Source organism: Salmo salar, chromosome 12 (assembly GCF_965601325.2).
Source record: "Salmo salar chromosome 12, fSalSal1, whole genome shotgun sequence".
NCBI classification, from domain to species: Eukaryota; Metazoa; Chordata; class Actinopteri; order Salmoniformes; family Salmonidae; genus Salmo; species Salmo salar.
The window spans coordinates 24,415,001-24,433,529 of record NC_138302.1 but is presented as its reverse complement, the minus strand read 5'-3'; the positions used below and the strand labels follow the sequence as shown (position 1 = coordinate 24,433,529).

The 18,529-nt window shown below is 49.6% G+C and overlaps 1 protein-coding gene across 20 annotated transcripts in view; it reads left to right on the top strand.

The window, feature by feature from the left end:
• LOC106590752 (nuclear factor 1 X-type) overlaps positions 1–18,529 on the top strand; it is a 154,624-nt gene that overhangs the window by 72,913 nt on the left and 63,182 nt on the right. The gene's annotated exons all lie outside the window — the stretch shown is intronic.

The window sequence follows — 18,529 nt, the reverse complement described above, 5'->3', positions numbered from 1 at the left end:
ATGTTTGGGGCAAATCCAACACAACACATCACTGAGAACCACTTAATGTTTTCAAGCATGGTGGTGGCTGCATCATATTATGGGTATGCTTGTCATCGGCAAGGACTAGGGAGTTTTTTTTGTTGATAAAAATAAACGGAATAGAGCTTCCAGTGTGAAGTAATTGGTAGCTTCCCCAACACAACTGAGTAGCTTATTTCATGATGTAGGAATTCCACTTTAATATTGTTTTAGTTCTGCTGTCAAATATGCTATTATTTCAGCTAACCCTTTTGAACTGGTCCAAGAAGTTTGAAAGTAATGGCGCCGGAGAGGATGGCTGATGTTTTACTGGCTCTTAACCAACCAGGCTATTTTGTTAGTCTTTTCACATTGTTTGTAACTTATTTTGTACATAATGTTGCTGCTACCGTCTCGTATTACCGGAAAGAGCTTCTGTATCAGTACTCCCTGTGTATAGCCTCGCTATTGTTATTTACTGCAGCTCTTTAATTATTTGTTACTTTTATTTATTTTCTTTTTTTTAGGTATTTTTCTTAAAACTACATTTTTGGTTATGGCCTTGTAAGTAAGCATTTCACTGTAAGGTCTACACCTGTTGGTTTCAGCGCATGTGACAAATCCCATTTGATTTGATTTGAAGAAACCTTTTTTTATCACTGTTAGTAAGGGCAAAGCCAGTATGGTTTTCCCTCCTAGTAAACCCTGTGGTATGAATACAGCAGCTCTGTCATCTGAGAAGTGGAAGGAGATACTGTGTGTGATCCAGCCTCCCTACGGACCAACCAATCTCCCTTCCGGACTGACCATGCTGCTGGATGATGTTGGGGCCGTGCAGGCAGAGCCATGGCCAGCTCCGGAGGGCCCTACAGTCCTACCAGAAAACTAAAGCTATTTTCAGTACCAGATATATCAATTGCCTTCCAAAGCGATGGTAAAAGAGTACAAGATGATTACAACTTTTACTCAAATAGGACAACTGGGGACTTTTCCCACCTCTAAGAAACTGCTTCTCTTGCATTTCAGGAATGTTTGAGGTGTCTGAGTTCATTGGGTTGTTTGTTTTCAGTCATCACAGGACAGGTACAACAAGTCAGTGTCCTCAGTTACACCTGGTATCACCTGTCTCACTGTCACCTAAACCCTCCAGAGTGGGTGGAGGCCTATCAACGGTCTGTCGCAGTCTATAGTCCAAACCATGGGCAGACAGTTTAGACAGGTAAGTTAGAGGTAACATTAGAGCTAACAGGATGTTAGCACCAGGTGCTGACGATCCCTCAATCTCCACCTGATCCCCTATCAATGTACTGGGGCAATGATGATGATCAGATAGTAACATACACACACACATAGTACTGGGTAAGAATGACTGTGTGTGTGTGATGCTTGTCTTGACTGGGTGACTGTTATTGTTGATTAAAAGTTGTTGTAATTGCTGGGTTTAAAATGGCAGGTGGCGGATGTGTTCCTATAATCCCCTATCTCATTTGGAGGTCCAGGGGTGAAGCTCTTAATCCCAACACACACACACACACACACACACACACACACACACACACACACACACACACACACACACACACACACACACACACACACACACACACACACACACACACACACACACACACTGACGCGGAGAAGAGAGAGAGACACATTGGCGCAGAGAAGAAACACACAAACACACGAGAGAGAGACACACACACGCTAATATTCGTTAGCTTTTTCTCACACACAAACACTTTTAAACGCATGTACATACGTTAAAACAAACTCACACTCCACGCGTACGTACACACACACAATCCCTCTACGCGTACACAATCACTTTTACCCACTCACCATCTCTCCCGGTCAAATCCCCCACTCTGATCTCTGCCTCTCTCTCTCTGTTTGTCTTTCATCATGGATTGGACGTTAGTGTGGCCACGTCTCTGTTTGTCTACTGGTTCAGTAACTGATGTATACTTCACCGCAGATGGTGTTGTTCAGGAAAATGTGATCAAGATAACTTTCTACATTTTACATTTTATTTATTTAGCAGATGCTCTTATCCACTTTCATTAGCAGTTAGGGTTAAGTGCAACACACAGACACACAGACACACGGACACACAGACACAGAGACACAGAGACAGACACACAGACACACAGACATGGTTCGTTCACTCTCAGAACAAATCAAGAGAGTTCAAGGTGAATTAGGCTGGACCTAAAACCAATAGGTTACACATAGATACTCTACAACATATTAACTTTGTCCATTGACTTAATGACTTCCATTTCCTCTGTTATTGACTCTCTCTATCTTTTTATATGGATGGTTGTAGTGGTTTCTTGTGTTTATTGCTGTACAATCAACCCATGAAAAGGGCCACTTGAGATAGGGGAAAGGACTGGTGGATAACAACCCTGCTCCACCCTGAGTCCTCAGATAACCCCGTACACTAGGCTGTGTGACGTCACAATGGGTTAGAATGGGTTGTTGGCTCCGTACGGTTAGTTCCAGTATGGGGCCTAGTTTAGTAGGCTAGTATCTATAAACAATCTATTGTAATAGGTCAGTGGGTTTGTTTGGGGGGGAAATAAAGTAAAGACCCCAGGTGTTTCTGCTAGAGACTCTTCTCTACTTTCCATCTACTTTTTCTTTGCTTTCTCTCCTTTTCTTTCAATCTCATTATTTCTCTCATACATTTACTCTCCCCCTCTCTCTCAACCCATCTCTCTCTCTCTCTCTCTCTCTCCCTCCCTCTTCCCCCCTCTCTCAACCCCTCTCTCTCTCTCTCTCTCTCTCTCTCTCTCTCTCTCTCTCTCTCTCTCCCTCCCTCTCTCCCCCCTCTCTTTCTCCCTCTCTGTGCAGGTGTGCTGGCAGTGTGTTTGACATAAGTGTGTGTGGTTGTTTGCAGCATAGCAAACAAGGGGGGCGGGGGGGTCACCTCAGGTGATTTGTGTTGACGGAGAGAGAGGTGTGGTCTAGAGAAGAGGGGGAGTACGCTGACGTAGAGAGAGAGAGCGCAAGAGAGAGAGAGTGTTGTGCCTATTCAGCTAGTCTTCTGAAAGTCGAGAGAGAGAGAGAGATGCACCTTGTCAAAAACACTGGTTAGATTCTCTCTGAGTGCTGGGATGGTTGTTGCAGAAACACAATGTAAAGGGAATTCTACTAGTAATGTGACAGGAGTTACAGTATCCTCAAGTTTAACAAGAGACCATTAAACTCTGAAAGACAGAGAGAAGGAAAGCAGAAATGAAGAGGGAGGAGAGAGGGAATGTGGGATGATCACTCTATTTGTGATATGAAAGGAAGGAGGAGTGAAAGAGGGAGAGAGCAAGAGAGAAAGAGAGAGGGATAGAGAGAGACAGCGGGAGAGAAAGACATGGTGGGATAGAGAGAGCTGGAGAAAGAGATAGAGAGAGAGAGGGAGCTACTCTACAGGGAAGATTTTCTGAGGTCAAGGGCCACTTTATACACTCACACACACTGAGACACACACACGCACATGCACAAAATGTGTGTTCATACACACACACACACACACACATACACAAAACGTGTGCACACAAACACACACTCAGAGACGCACACACTCACACACACATGCATACTGTCAACTCATTGACCCGTAATAATTTTTGACAAGTTGAGTTGACAGCAGAGAACAATGGTCTCTGGGGTTCACACTTAAAGACCTTTTAATGACAGTAGTTTTCTGCTGCCATGATTACTCACTGTGGACACACACACACACACACACACACACACACACACACACACACACACACACACACACACACACACACACACACACACACAGTCGAGCTCACACACACTCACTCTCTCATCCACGTTTACAGTGACTCATACACAGTCCACACACACACTCTCTCTTTGATGTTTAGTCAAGGACTTATATCCGCCAGCTAAAAATACGATGCATTGAAATGTAAGAAAGACCACCTTTAAGGAAAAAGAAATCACCTAAAATGCAAATAAAAAATCCATGTTCTGGGGCCAAGAAAATGTTCCATTCGTCCTTAATGTTAATGCCAAAGACTAAATGAGAATCAGTCAGCACATAAGTTATCGATTTAGCATTCAGGGAGTGAAGCTGTGAAACAGCAGGGTTTTGGACAGGTACCGGGGGATGGGGAATGAAGGGATGAGGGTGTGTGTCTGAGGTTTTAGCTGGGGGTCTTTGTCATACAGTTAGGTGAGGAATATCCTACGGTTGTGTGTAAAGTACTCTACATCTCTACATGTAGGATGTGTATAGCAGCCAATATGTTTTATTTTCTTTCGTTTCATGGCTGCATAAGTCTACTGTACTGTGTACCAGGGGCAGTGGCAGCAGGCTGAATTTAAAGGAACACGATATATACCCCCCTCTCCTCCCCATCCCTCGTTCCTTTGCACCCACCCTCCCTCCCTCGCCTTCCTTCCTTCCCTCTCTCTCTCTCTCTCTGTGAAGAGGCTTGTCTCTGGGGTGGCTGGAGCAGGCGAGGGTTCAGGGGTCAGGGCTCAGACTAACTGAGAGGCTCAGCTGGTGTTTGATGTGGGGAGCAGCACAGCAGATCAAGTACTGCAGATTCCTCCCTGTCTGACACCACACACACACACACACACACACACACACACACACACACACACACACACACACACACACACACACACACACACACACACACACACACACACACACACACACACACCGTCTTTACAGCTCATCTCTCTTTTCTGGCAGCATTCTCTCGTTCTGCCCTTCCCTGCCTCCTTTTTCCCTCTCTCCTTCTCTCTCTGTCTTTAAATTCAACTGAACTCAAGGACCTCGGCTGTTACGTAAAAGGGTTAAACACAGACACACGTGAGCACATACAGAGGCACGGAACACACCCACACACACACACACACACACACACACACACACATACACACACACACACACACACACACACACACACACACACACACACACACACACACACACACACACACACACACACACACACACACACACACACACAGAGCACTCCCTCGCTAACTGTAGCTTCCTAAGATCAGGTAAACACACACTTAGTGCCTGATGCCTCCGTTGGTGTTCTCCAGCAACAGCTGAGGGGACAGAAACATGGGCTGTTTTGGTTAGTTGGTGTAGTCGCTGTCATGTGCTCTCATGTTTCCCACATCTATGTTATGGCCTCAGCAGTGTTTGTGTGTGGGGGAAAAATCTTTATATGTGTGTCAAGCATGTGCTTGTGCATAGCATACGTGTGTGTGTGTGTGTGTGTGTGTGTGTGTGTGTGTGTGTGTGTGTGTGTGTGTGTGTGTGTGTGTGTGTGTGTGTGTGTGTGTGTGTGTGTGTGTGTGTGATTTGAAGAGTGTGTTTGTGTTGGTGCATCTGCACAGCGTGACTGTCCCCTGTAACTGTACCCTGTCACCTCCCTCCTAGGGCTGGGAATTGCCAGGGACCTCACGATACAATATTATCACCATACTTATATATATACCACAATATTTATTGTGGTTCTCACGATTCTATATGTATCGTGATTTGATGTTCCAGACATATTGCTCACCATGTCTGCTGCAGAGGGACAAGAGAGAGACATTAAAAAAGGAGTTTTGATCAGTCATGGAAATCAAAATGGTGCAGGTACAGCCAACTAGCGCAAAAAAAGAATATTGCGATATTGTCTAAACGATACGATGTATTGTAAAAAAAAAGATATCCTGATATGGAACTTTATGGATTGAGTTAAAACACCAACCTGATCTCATAGTTTCACTTTAAGATTTGCCGTAATTGGATGAAAGTGGATTCCGCTTGGTTACAAGGTTAAAAAGAAACAACTGATAGGGTTAAATTCAGGTATTCATTCTGAGTAGCTGGTGCAATGGTTTGGGGAAGTCTTAAAACCAAATGATGAAAAACTATATTCTGTTTCCATTAAGTATCATCAACTACTCTCCCTGCTTGCTAGAGAACTGTGAACTGCCGTGGCCAGTGGTCTTAGCAGCAGTCTGGCTCTGAGTCTCAGGACATGGTTTTTTGAGCATCGACGAATGCATTTATCCATGTCCTCAGGACCTTCTCAGATGTCTGAAATCAACCTCTTTCTTGTGACCAGCCTAAAACAGCCACACACTCAGTGCAGCACAGCATGGAGTCCAAAGTGCAGGTGTTGTGTGATGACTCACAGACTGGGCTGCTTTGCTCCTCCTCTGTTTGTAAATATGGGGTTAGTCTGTTGAACACAGCTTACATTCCCAAACACTTTCATTTGTGTTGCTGTAGGGGAAGGACACAGCTGGGGCAAGGCACAGAGAGAGAGAGAGACAGATAGGAGTACACACACACACACACACACACACACACACACACACACACACACACACACACACACACACACACACACACACACACACACACACACACACACACACACACACACACACACACACACACACACACACACACACACACACACACACACAAAACATCTTTAAACAGTCTTCCCTACCATAATTCTAGCCTGCCAGTCTCTGTCTAGAGGCTGTGGTTTGGCCGACCTGCCTGACTCTCTCCATTAAGGCAATAAGCAGCGTGTGTCAGTTGACAGTTAGGACTTCTTTATATGACTGTCTATCTACTTAATGTGGCCCCTGAGGCCCCTCAGTGGTGGCACTACATTCTACAGCTCGGTAGCATTTAAATTCAAGACCTAGTCCACTAAGAATGATGGGTGGTATGGGAGGGTTTCCTCTGGTCGCTGGGGGGGTGGTATGGGAGGGTTTTCTCTGGTTGCTGGGGGGGTGGTGTGGGAGGGTTTCCTCTGGTTGCTGGGGGGGTGGTATGGGAGGGTTTTCTCTGGTTGCTGGGGGGGTGGTATGGGAGGGTTTTCTCTGGTTGCTGGGGGGGTGGTATGGGAGGGTTTTCTCTGGTTGCTGGGGGGGTGGTATGGGAGGGTTTTCTCTGGTCGCTGGGGGGGTGGTATGGGAGGGTTTCCTCTGGTCGCTGGGGGGGTGGTATGGGAGGGTGTCCTCTGGTTGCTGGGGGGGTGGTATGGGAGGGTTTTCTCTGGTTGCTGGGGGGGTGGTGTGGGAGGGTTTCCTCTGGTTGCTGGGGGGGTGGTATGGGAGGGTTTTCTCTGGTTGCTGGGGGGGGTGGTGTGGGAGGGTTTCCTCTGGTCGCTGGGGGGGGTGGTATGGGAGGGTTTCCTCTGGTCGCTGGGGGGGGTGGTATGGGAGGGTTTCCTCTGGTCGCTGGGGGGGGTGGTGTGGGAGGGTTTCCTCTGGTCGCTGGGGGGGGGTGGTGTGGGAGGGTTTCCTCTGGTCGCTGGGGGGGGGTGGTATGGGAGGGTTTTCTCTGGTCGCTGGGGGGGGGGTGGTGTGGGAGGGTTTCCTCTGGTCGCTGGGGGGGGGGGGGGGGTGGTATGGGAGGGTGTCCTCTGGTTGCTGGGGGGGTGGTATGGGAGGCTTTTCTCTGGTCGCTGGGGGGGTGGTATGGGAGGGTTTCCTCTGGTCGCTGGGGGGGGGGGGGGGGGTGGTATGGGAGGGTGTCCTCTGGTCGCTGGGGGGGGGGGGGGGGGTATGGGAGGGTGTCCTCTGGTTGCTGGGGGGGTGGTATGGGGGGGGTGGTATGGGAGGGTGTCCTCTGGTTGCTGGGGGGGTGGTATGGGAGGCTTTTCTCTGGTCGCTGGGGGGGGTGGTATGGGAGGGTTTTCTCTGGTCGATGGGGGGGGGGGGTGGTATGGGAGGGTGTCCTCTGGTCGCTGGGGGGGTGGTATGGGAGGGTTTTCTCTGGTCGCTGGGGGGGTGGTATGGGAGGGTTTTCTCTGGTCGATGGGGGGGGGGGGGTGGTATGGGAGGGTTTTCTCTGGTTGCTAGGGGGGTGGTATGGGAGGGTTTTCTCTGGTTGCTAGGGGGGTGGTATGGGAGGGTTTTCTCTGGTCGATGGGGGGGGGGGTATGGGAGGGTTTTCTCTGGTCGCTGGGGGGGGGGGTGGTATGGGAGGGTTTTCTCTGGTCGCTGGGGGGGGGGGTGGTATGGGAGGGTGTCCTCTGGTTGCTGGGGGGGTGGTATGGGAGGGTGTCCTCTGGTTGCTGGGGGGGTGGTATGGGAGGCTTTTCTCTGGTCGCTGGGGGGGTGGTATGGGAGGGTGTCCTCTGGTCGCTGGGGGGGGGGGGGGGGGGGGTATGGGAGGGTGTCCTCTGGTTGCTGGGGGGGTGGTATGGGAGGGTGTCCTCTGGTTGCTGGGGGGTGGTATGGGAGGCTTTTCTCTGGTCGCTGGGGGGGTGGTATGGGAGGGTGTCCTCTGGTTGCTGGGGGGGTGGTATGGGAGGGTTTTCTCTGGTCGCTGGGGGGGTGGTATGGGAGGGTTTTCTCTGGTCGATGGGGGGGGGGGTGGTATGGGAGGGTGTCCTCTGGTTGCTAGGGGGGTGGTATGGGAGGGTGTCCTCTGGTTGCTAGGGGGGTGGTATGGGAGGGTTTTCTCTGGTCGCTGGGGGGGTGGTATGGGAGGCTTTTCTCTGGTCGCTGGGGGGGGTGGTATGGGAGGGTTTTCTCTGGTCGATGGGGGGGGGGTGGTATGGGAGGGTGTCCTCTGGTTGCTGGGGGGGTGGTATGGGAGGGTTTTCTCTGGTCGCTGGGGGGGTGGTATGGGAGGGTTTTCTCTGGTCGATGGGGGGGGGGGGGTGGTATGGGAGGGTGTCCTCTGGTTGCTAGGGGGGTGGTATGGGAGGGTTTTCTCTGGTCGATGGGGGGGGGGGGGTATGGGAGGGTGTCCTCTGGTTGCTGGGGGGGTGGTATGGGAGGGTTTTCTCTGGTCGCTGGGGGGGTGGTATGGGAGGGTTTTCTCTGGTCGCTGGGGGGGGGGGTGGTATGGGAGGGTTTTCTCTGGTCGCTGGGGGGGGGGGTGGTATGGGAGGGTTTTCTCTGGTCGCTGGGGGGGGGGGTGGTATGGGAGGGTTTTCTCTGGTCGCTGGGGGGGGGGGTGGTATGGGAGGGTGTCCTCTGGTTGCTGGGGGGGTGGTATGGGAGGGTGTCCTCTGGTTGCTGGGGGGGTGGTATGGGAGGCTTTTCTCTGGTCGCTGGGGGGGTGGTATGGGAGGGTGTCCTCTGGTCGCTGGGGGGGGGGGGGGGGGTATGGGAGGGTGTCCTCTGGTTGCTGGGGGGGTGGTATGGGAGGGTGTCCTCTGGTTGCTGGGGGGGTGGTATGGGAGGCTTTTCTCTGGTCGCTGGGGGGGTGGTATGGGAGGGTGTCCTCTGGTTGCTGGGGGGGTGGTATGGGAGGGTTTCCTCTGGTTGCTGGGGGGGTGGTATGGGAGGGTTTTCTCTGGTCGATGGGGGGGGGGGGTGGTATGGGAGGGTTTTCTCTGGTCGCTGGGGGGGTGGTATGGGAGGGTTTTCTCTGGTCGATGGGGGGGGGGGGGTGGTATGGGAGGGTGTCCTCTGGTTGCTAGGGGGGTGGTATGGGAGGGTGTCCTCTGGTTGCTAGGGGGGTGGTATGGGAGGGTTTTCTCTGGTCGCTGGGGGGGTGGTATGGGAGGGTTTTCTCTGGTCGCTGGGGGGGGGTGGTATGGGAGGGTTTTCTCTGGTCGCTGGGGGGGGGGGTGGTATGGGAGGGTTTTCTCTGGTCGCTGGGGGGGGGGGTGGTATGGGAGGGTTTTCTCTGGTCGCTGGGGGGGGGGGGTGGTATGGGAGGGTTTTCTCTGGTCGCTGGGGGGGGGGGGTGGTATGGGAGGGTTTTCTCTGGTCGCTGGGGGGGGTGGTATGGGAGGGTTTTCTCTGGTCGCTGGGGGGGGGGGTGGTATGGGAGGGTGTCCTCTGGTTGCTGGGGGGGGGGGTGGTATGGGAGGGTTTTCTCTGGTCGCTGGGGGGGTGGTATGGGAGGGTGTCCTCTGGTTGCTGGGGGGGTGGTATGGGAGGGTTTTCTCTGGTCGCTGGGGGGGTGGTATGGGAGGGGTCTTTTATTTAAATTGTTTTCTTCTACTTCTTCTTAATATGAAATGTAATGAATGGAGGTATTGTACCTGTGACCACCCCCAACAAAGACATGACAAAATAAATACAAATGTTGTCAACCAAAAAAAGTCCTAGCCCACTATTAGTCTTCAAAGCATTTGTCTTCTCAACGTCAGTGAAGCTGTACATACTTACTGAGTGCAGGTGGCCGAGCTAATAGCTACTGTAACTGTGTTAGCGGCATAGTAAAGAGCATTTAACTTCATAGTCACATAGTGAGGCTTTTGAGTGCACAGGCCCACGCTAACACCACCAACAGTTTATTACAACTCTGCTGCCTGTCCTTAACAGAGCAGGGTTACATCACCCATAGAATGAAATGCAACACTATCTTTATCATGCCATTACCCCGCAGGATCTCTGATCTCTGTTTGACCCCTAATGCCCTCACTTCTGTCTTGTCACACACACACATACACACATACACACATACTCTCTATCCTCGGCTAACTCCCTAACTCCCGCCCCATCAAGACCATATTAGCATGAATGTGTCCCAATTGGCACCCTATTCCCTATATAGTGCACTACTTTTGATGGGTTCTGGTCAAATGGCCCTATGGGCTCTGGTCAAAAGTAGTGCACTACATAGGGAATAGGGTGCCAGTTGAGAGGCAGACTAATGGACTGATGACAGTTTCAGCTCTGGTTCAGTCCCAAAGCGGCTTAGCCTGGCCGGGGTCAGAGGCTCAGCGGGGGAGGGTCAACGGCCAAAGCATCGTCCAACCCATCCAACTCATTGAACCCAACCCTCATGCCACACTAGAGCCATGTTGGTGGCAATGGCCAAGTATTGGCAATGTGTTGTTGACGTGGCTATACTCTATAGGAGGATATAGGGAGAATCCAGTGAAGGATGAATGGAAACAAGCACACACACAGTACACACACACACGCATAGTATACACACACATAGTATACACACACATATTGTATACACATACACACACATACAGTATACATACACACACACACACACACACACACTCAGCTGTGACAGTAAACACACTTTAAATCCACTGGGGATTACAAATCCACTTAGGTCGAGTCAAGAGTTGAGCGTGTCAGCTGCAGGTCGCCGCTACGCAGCACCTAAACTGATGCACTTCCGCACCACACTGTTTCATGTGTGTGTGTGAGAGAGAGTGTGTACTGTATGTGAGAGAGAGAGAGAAAGAGAGAGAGAGAGAGAGAGAGAGAGAAAGAGAGAGAGAGAGAGAGAGAGTGGGTGTGTGTGTGTAAGAGCATGAGTGGGTGTGTGTGTGTGTGTGTGTGTGTGTGTGTGTGTGTGTGTGTGTGTGTGTGTGTGTGTGTGTGTGTGTGTGTGTGTGTGTGTGTGTGTGTGTGTGTGTGTGAGAGAGAGAGAGAGAGTGTGTACTGTATGAGAGAGAGAGTGTGGGTGTGTGTGTGAGAGCATGAGTGGGTATGTGTGTGTGTGTGTGTGTGTGTGTGTGTGTGTGTGTGTGTGTGTGTGTGTGTGTGTGTGTGTGTGTGTGTGTGTGTGTGTGAGAGAGAGAGAGAGAGAGAGAAAGTGTGTGTGTGTGTGTGTGTGTGTGTGTGTGTGTGTGTGTGTGTGTGTGTGTGTGTGTGTGTGTGTGTGTGTGTGTGTGTGTGTGTGTGAGAGAGAGAGAGAGAGAGTGTGTACTGTATGAGAGAGAGAGTGTGTGTGTGTGTGAGCATGAGTGGCCATGCATGCGTATGTGTGTATTAATGTTGCGGCCAGTCCAACATAGACAGTGTTATGTCAACCTCCTCTGTCTCCCCTCTCATTCCCCAAGATGTCCAGACTGACACGTCCTCTGAGACTCCTCCTTTCTGTTCTCAACTTTAACTGTTTTGCAATTCTGATGGGAAAGACAGACAGGGGGCGGATGAGGGTAAAATAGAGAATTATAGTGTAGGAAAACAAAGAGAGAAAGAGAACAAGGAGAAGAGAGACAGAAAGACAAACCGAGAAACAGAGACAGAGAACAAGGAGAAGAGAGAGAGAAACAGAGAGACAGACAGAGACAGAGAACAAGAAGAGAGAGAGAAAGAGAAACTGAGAGACAGACAGAGAACAAGGAGAAGACAGATAGAAAGAGAGACAGAGACAGACAGAGACAGAGAACAAGGAGAAGACAGATAGAAAGAGAGACAGACAGAGACAGAGAACAAGGAGAAGACAGATAGAAAGAGAGACAGACAGAGACAGAGAACAAGGAGAAGACAGATAGAAAGAGAGACAGACAGAGACAGAGAACAAGGAGAAGACAGATAGAAAGAGAAACAGAGACAGACAGAGACAGAGAACAAGGAGAAGACAGATAGAAAGAGAAACAGAGACAGACAGAGACAGAGAACAAGGAGAAGACAGATAGAAAGAGAGACAGACAGAGACAGAGAACAAGGAGAAGACAGATAGAAAGAGAAACAGAGACAGACAGAGACAGAGAACAAGGAGAAGACAGATAGAAAGAGAGACAGACAGAGACAGAGAACAAGGAGAAGACAGATCGAAAGAGAAACAGAGAGACAGAGAAACAGAGAGACAGACAGAGTTTGTGGTGAATGATCCTTCATCTTTTTAGTCCTGAATAATGACATCATATGATATTGACTTTAATCACATCTGTTTGTGTGATTTCTTCTCCCTCTCAATTCCCACCGGACCTCCGCAGTTCTTGGAATGGACTGGGGCCCGGCCTGCCAAAAATAATCGCTTGTTTGCAGCTATTTACTTAAATCTGTCAAAGAGTCACTGTTGGAGAACCCATGCTGTTAGTTATGATTCTGCTGTGAGTGTGTGTGTAGGGGGGTGGATGCCTGGATACGGCATAAACTCACACACAACTGGGAGAATGGTATAGAACATTACACACACACACACACACACACACACACACACACACACACACACACACACACACACACACACACACACACACACACACACACACACACACACACACACACACACACACACACACACACACTAGACACATACAGTGTGAGTACAAAACCTGGCACACGGAGAAGGTTCATCTTCACGTCTCTCTGTGTGGGACCAGAGAGAACCCTGCATGAGAAAAAACAGACTGAGAGAGAAAGAAAGGAGTGGTGAAAAAGTGTCAGATTGTCAGGGGAAGATTATTGTTAGATTGGAGTGTCAGGGAAGTGTTAGACTGGAGTGTCAGGGTAGGGTTATTGTTAGACTGGAGTGTCAAGGGAGGGTTATTGTTAGACTGGAGTGTTAGATGAGGGTTATTGTTAGACTGGAGTGTCAGATGAGGGTTATTGTTAGACTGGAGTGTCAAGGGAGGGTTATTGTTAGACTGGAGTGTCAGGGGAGGGTTAGTGTTAGACTGGAGTGTCAGGGGAGGGTTATTGTTAGACTGTCAGGAGAAATTGAGCCTGCCCCAGTGCCAGATTATTTTGGACTATTCCATTGGTTCCATTGAGTCAGAAAGGCTCCCCGTAGGTACGTAGCTAACATTCAGTCAGCTAGTCTCCCCGTAGGTAGGTAGCTAACATTCAGTCAGCTAGTCTCCCCGTAGGTAGGTAGCTAACATTCAGTCAGCTAGTCTCCCCGTAGGTAGGTAGCTAACATTCAGTCAGCTAGTCTCCCCGTAGGTAGGTAGCTAACATTCAGTCAGCTAGTCTCCCCGTAGGTAGGTAGCTAACATTCAGTCAGCTAGTCTCCCCGTAGGTAGGTAGCTAACATTCAGTCAGCTAGCCTCCCCGTAGGTAGGTAGCTAACATTCAGTCAGCTAGCCTCCCCGTAGGTGGATAGCTAACATTCAGTCAGCTAGTCTCCCCGTAGGTAGGTAGCTAACATTCAGTCAGCTAGTCTCCCCGTAGGTAGGTAGCTAACATTAAGTCAGCTAGCCTCCCCGTAGGTAGGTAGCTAACATTCAGTCAGCTAGCCTCCCCGTAGGTAGGTAGCTAACATTCAGTCAGCTAGTCTCCCCGTAGGTAGGTAGCTAACATTCAGTCAGCTAGCCTCCCCGTAGGTAGGTAGCTAACATTCAGTTAGCTAGCCTCCCCGTAGGTAGCTAACATTAAGTCAGCTAGCCTCCCCGTAGGTAGGTAGCTAACATTCAGTCAGCTAGTCTCCCAGTAGGTAGGTAGCTAACATTCAGTCAGCCAGTCTCCTCCCCTCATGCCGCCACAGCTCAGCAGAGGGGTTAAGGAGCAACGGTGTCCGCCATCAAAGGACCTGTCACCACCACAGCTAATGGAGCATCACACACTCTCTCTCACAGCTGTGTTATACCACATTCATAGGGGTATTTTTAGGGGAGAAACACAGAGAGAGAGAGGGGGAGAGAGTGGAGGGAGTGGAGGGAAAAGGAGGGGGAGAAAGTGGGAACGAGGTAGAAAGGTTGAGAGAAACAGAGAGGGAGCGAGAGTATGTAAGGGGGATGGAGAGAGTGTTAGGGAGGAGAAAGAGAGAGAGGGGGAAGAGAGAGTATGTTATGGGGGAGAGAGAGAGAGGGGGAAGAGAGAGTATGTTATGGGGGAGAGAGAGAGAGGGGGAAGAGAGAGTATGTTATGGGGGAGAGAGAGAGAGGGGGAAGAGAGAGTATGTTATGGGGAGAGAGAGAGAGAGAGAGAGGGGGAAGAGAGAGTATGTTATGGGGAGTGAGAGAGAGGGGGAAGAGCGAGTATGTTATGGGGGATAGAGAGAGAGAGAGGGGGAAGAGAGAGTATGTTATGGGGGAGAGAGAGAGAGAGGGGTAAGAGAGAGTATGTTATGGGGGAGAGAGAGAGGGGGGAAGAGAGAGTATGTTATAGGGGAGAGAGAGTGGGAAGAGCGAGATTGTTAGGTAATGTACATGTGGGTTGTTTGGTATTACAGGATGAAGAGGAGAGGGACACTTAAAACCTGCCATCACTCTCTCTTACACTCACAGTGGGTCTGCATATACACCATACAGTACCACATGCCATGCCCCAACACACACACACACACACACACACACACACACACACACACACACACACACACACACACACACACACACACACACACACACATACACACACATACACACACACACACACACACACACACACACACACACACACACACACACACACACACACACACACACACACACACCTACAGAGCCACACACCACGCTCAAAGACATTCCCACATTCACAGACACACAAACACACACACACAGTGGGTCGGGTCAACAGGGTACGGTTCCTGTTGCCTCACTGATCAAACAATGGCATCTCTATTACAGTCCTGACAACCCAGACTGAGCCAGAGGGGAGAGAGGGATGAGAGAGAGAGAGGGGAGGTAAAAAGGGAGAGAGGGGAGGACAGAGGGATGGAGAGAGGTAGAGGAGGTGGAGAAAGAGAGAGGGGAGGACAGAGGGATAGAGAGAGGGGGCAGAGAAAGAGAGAGATCTCCCCTTTCACAGACTGGCTTCATCACAAAATACGGAATATTTTCCATAGAAATTGTACACAGACACACACATCAAATGACTGTCATCCACACCGTGACTCAACCAGTACTGTATTTGACATGAGGGGAACGAGTTCAGCCAGGAGGAAGCTTATTTTCTGTGTGCTTGTACGCGCACTCATGTGTGTGTTCTCTGTCTACACACAGTGGGGGATTCCTCAGGAAGTCCCAGCTGAGCTGTGACACAACAAACATGTAAAGAGTCCCTGTCAGGACACAACCGTCCTGTTGAACAAGCAGCTCCTGTGTTCCCCCCAACCCTCCCCTCTTCCTTTACTCCCCCGCCTGTCCTGTATATCCTTCCTTCCTTCCTGTTCTTGCTCTTCAGGAAGCTACCCCCCTCCCTCCCTCTCTCTGAGTGAACGAGGAAGAGACAGAGGGAGGGAGAGGTAGTTCTGATGGGAATCCCTCTTACATAGCGCTGTAGTTAAATCATGTCTAATTCTATGGCCTTCAGTCAGAGCAGGTGTGATGAGGGTTCCATAGCTCTATGGGTCACCAGCTGACTGACTTATCCAACTCCCCCTTTCAACTGAGGGGCACCATGGGGTGACTGGTTAGTGCAGGTGGGTAGACATAAAGATACTCCACTGATGGGAAGAAATGGGTCTTGGCACAAAACTAAAGGTCTAGCTACTGTTCTGGAGTCAGCCAGATGTACTTATCTATTCTGGAATCCAGACAACGTTCTAGTGTTCTTACTCAGAATCCAACTCTCCTGGAATCAGTCGGATTATACTGTCTACTGTTCTGGAACCCTTCAGATAGAATACTGTCTACTGTTCTGGACATATCCAGATACTGTGGCTAAGCTCCTTTGTTTTAGTGACAGCGAGCCAGCCAGCCAGCCAGAGCCTACTGTACTGTTCTCTATCCAGACAGTGGCTATGTCCCAAATGGCACCCTACCACCTACATAGTGCACTACTTTTGACCAGAGCCCTATGGGTGCTCTCTTCTGTCAAGAAGAGTCCTACAGTATGTCTTTGTATTCACTTTGTTCTGGCTGCTTCTGCTATTCTTGTTGTATTCAAAATATGAGACCTTTATACACATTCTATTCTGACACCAGGGACCCTAGCAGAGCTGCTGACACTAATGAGAGAGAGAGAGACAGAGAGAGAGACGCAGAGAGAGAGACACAGACAGAGAGAAACAGACAGAGAGAGAGACAGACAGAGAGAAACAGACAGAGAGAGAGAGACAGAGAGAGAGAGAGAGAGAGAGAGAGAGAGAGAGAGAAACAGACAGAGAGAGAGACAGACAGAGAGAAACAGACAGAGAGAGAGACAGACAGAGAGAAACAGACAGAGAGAAACAGACAGAGAGAGAGAGAGGCAGAGAGAGAGAGAGAAACAGACAGAGAGAAACAGACAGAGAGAAACAGACAGAGAGAAACAGACAGAGAGAGAGAGGCAGAGAGAGAGAGGCAGAGAGAGACAGACAGAGAGAATCAGACAGAGAGAGAGAGACAGAGAGAGAGAGAGAGAGAAACAGACAGAGAGAGAGAGAGGCAGAGAGAGACAGACAGAGAGAAACAGACAGAGAGAAACAGACAGAGAGAAACAGACAGAGAGAGAGACAGAGAGAGAGACAGAGAGAGACAGACAGAGAGAGACAGACAGAGAGAAACAGACAGAGAGAAAGACAGAGAGAGATAGAGACAGAGAGAGAGAGACAGAGAGAGAGAAACAGACAGAGAGAAACAGACAGAGAGAAACAGACAGAGAGAGACAGACAGAGAGAGAGACAGACAGAGAGAAACAGACAGAGAGAAACAGACAGAGAGAGAGAGACAGACAGAGAGAGACAGACAGAGAGAAACAGACAGAGAGAAACAGACAGAGAGAGAGACAGAGAGAGACAGACAGAGAGAGAGAAAGACAGAGAGAGAAAGACAGAGAGAAACAGACAGAGAGAAACAGACAGAGAGAATCAGACAGAGAGAGACAGACAGAGAGAAACAGACAGAGAGAAACAGACAGAGAGAGAGAGACAGACAGAGAGAAACAGATAGAGAGAAACAGACAGAGAGAAACAGACAGAGAGAGACAGACAGAGAGAGAGAGACAGATAGAGAGAAACAGACAGAGAGACAGAGAGAGACAGACAGAGAGAAACAGACAGAGAGAAACAGACAGAGAGAGAGAGACAGACAGAGAGAAACAGACAGAGAGAGAGAAAGACAGAGAGAGAAAGACAGAGAGAAACAGACAGAGAGAGAGACAGAGAGAGAGAGAGAGAGACAGACAGAGAGAAACAGACAGAGAGAAAGACAGAGAGAGATAGAGACAGAGAGAGAGAGACAGAGAGAGAGAAACAGACAGAGAGAAACAGACAGAGAGAGACAGACAGAGAGAAACAGACAGAGAGAGAGAGAGAGAGAGAGAGAGAGAGAGAGAGAGAGGTGTGCTTCCTCTATTTCTCAGAACAGCTCAACAGTACTGTATCCTGTTGTCCTCAGTCACAGGTGATCATGAAGCAAGACTAAACTCCAGGAATGTCTTAGCTCTGTTCTTAGTTCTATCTGGTTCTACTGGATCAGAGCAGGCCTGTGGGCCCTGGGGACTTCAACCGGGCCTCAGTCCAACATAAACCACTGATACACACACACAGACACACACACACTGATCTGACTGGTCTCAGCAGTGAAACTGGATCCTCTTTAATCTCTGGATACAAGGTACATAAAGTATCATGAACTATGAAGTATCTCTTTTCATGCAGAGCGTATCTGTTGGCAAGGCACCAAGGTGTTCTTAATGTTGGCTTGTACGTGTTCTGCTTTGTGTTGTTGATAGAGAATGTAGAGTATAGAGGGTTCATTGTGTGTGTGGGTGTGTGTGCGTGTGCACGCGTGTGCGTGTCTGTGTGGGCGCGTGCGTGTGCGCACACTGTGGGTGTGTGCTTCCTCCCATCTTTCTCCCTGAAAAGCTCCTTCCTTAAGTATGTTGTAAAGCAGCAATGAAAGTCACATAGTTAAAAAGAAATCCACCTTCCTCTCCTCCCTCTCCTCTCCTCCCTCTCCTCCTTTCTTTCTTCCTTTCC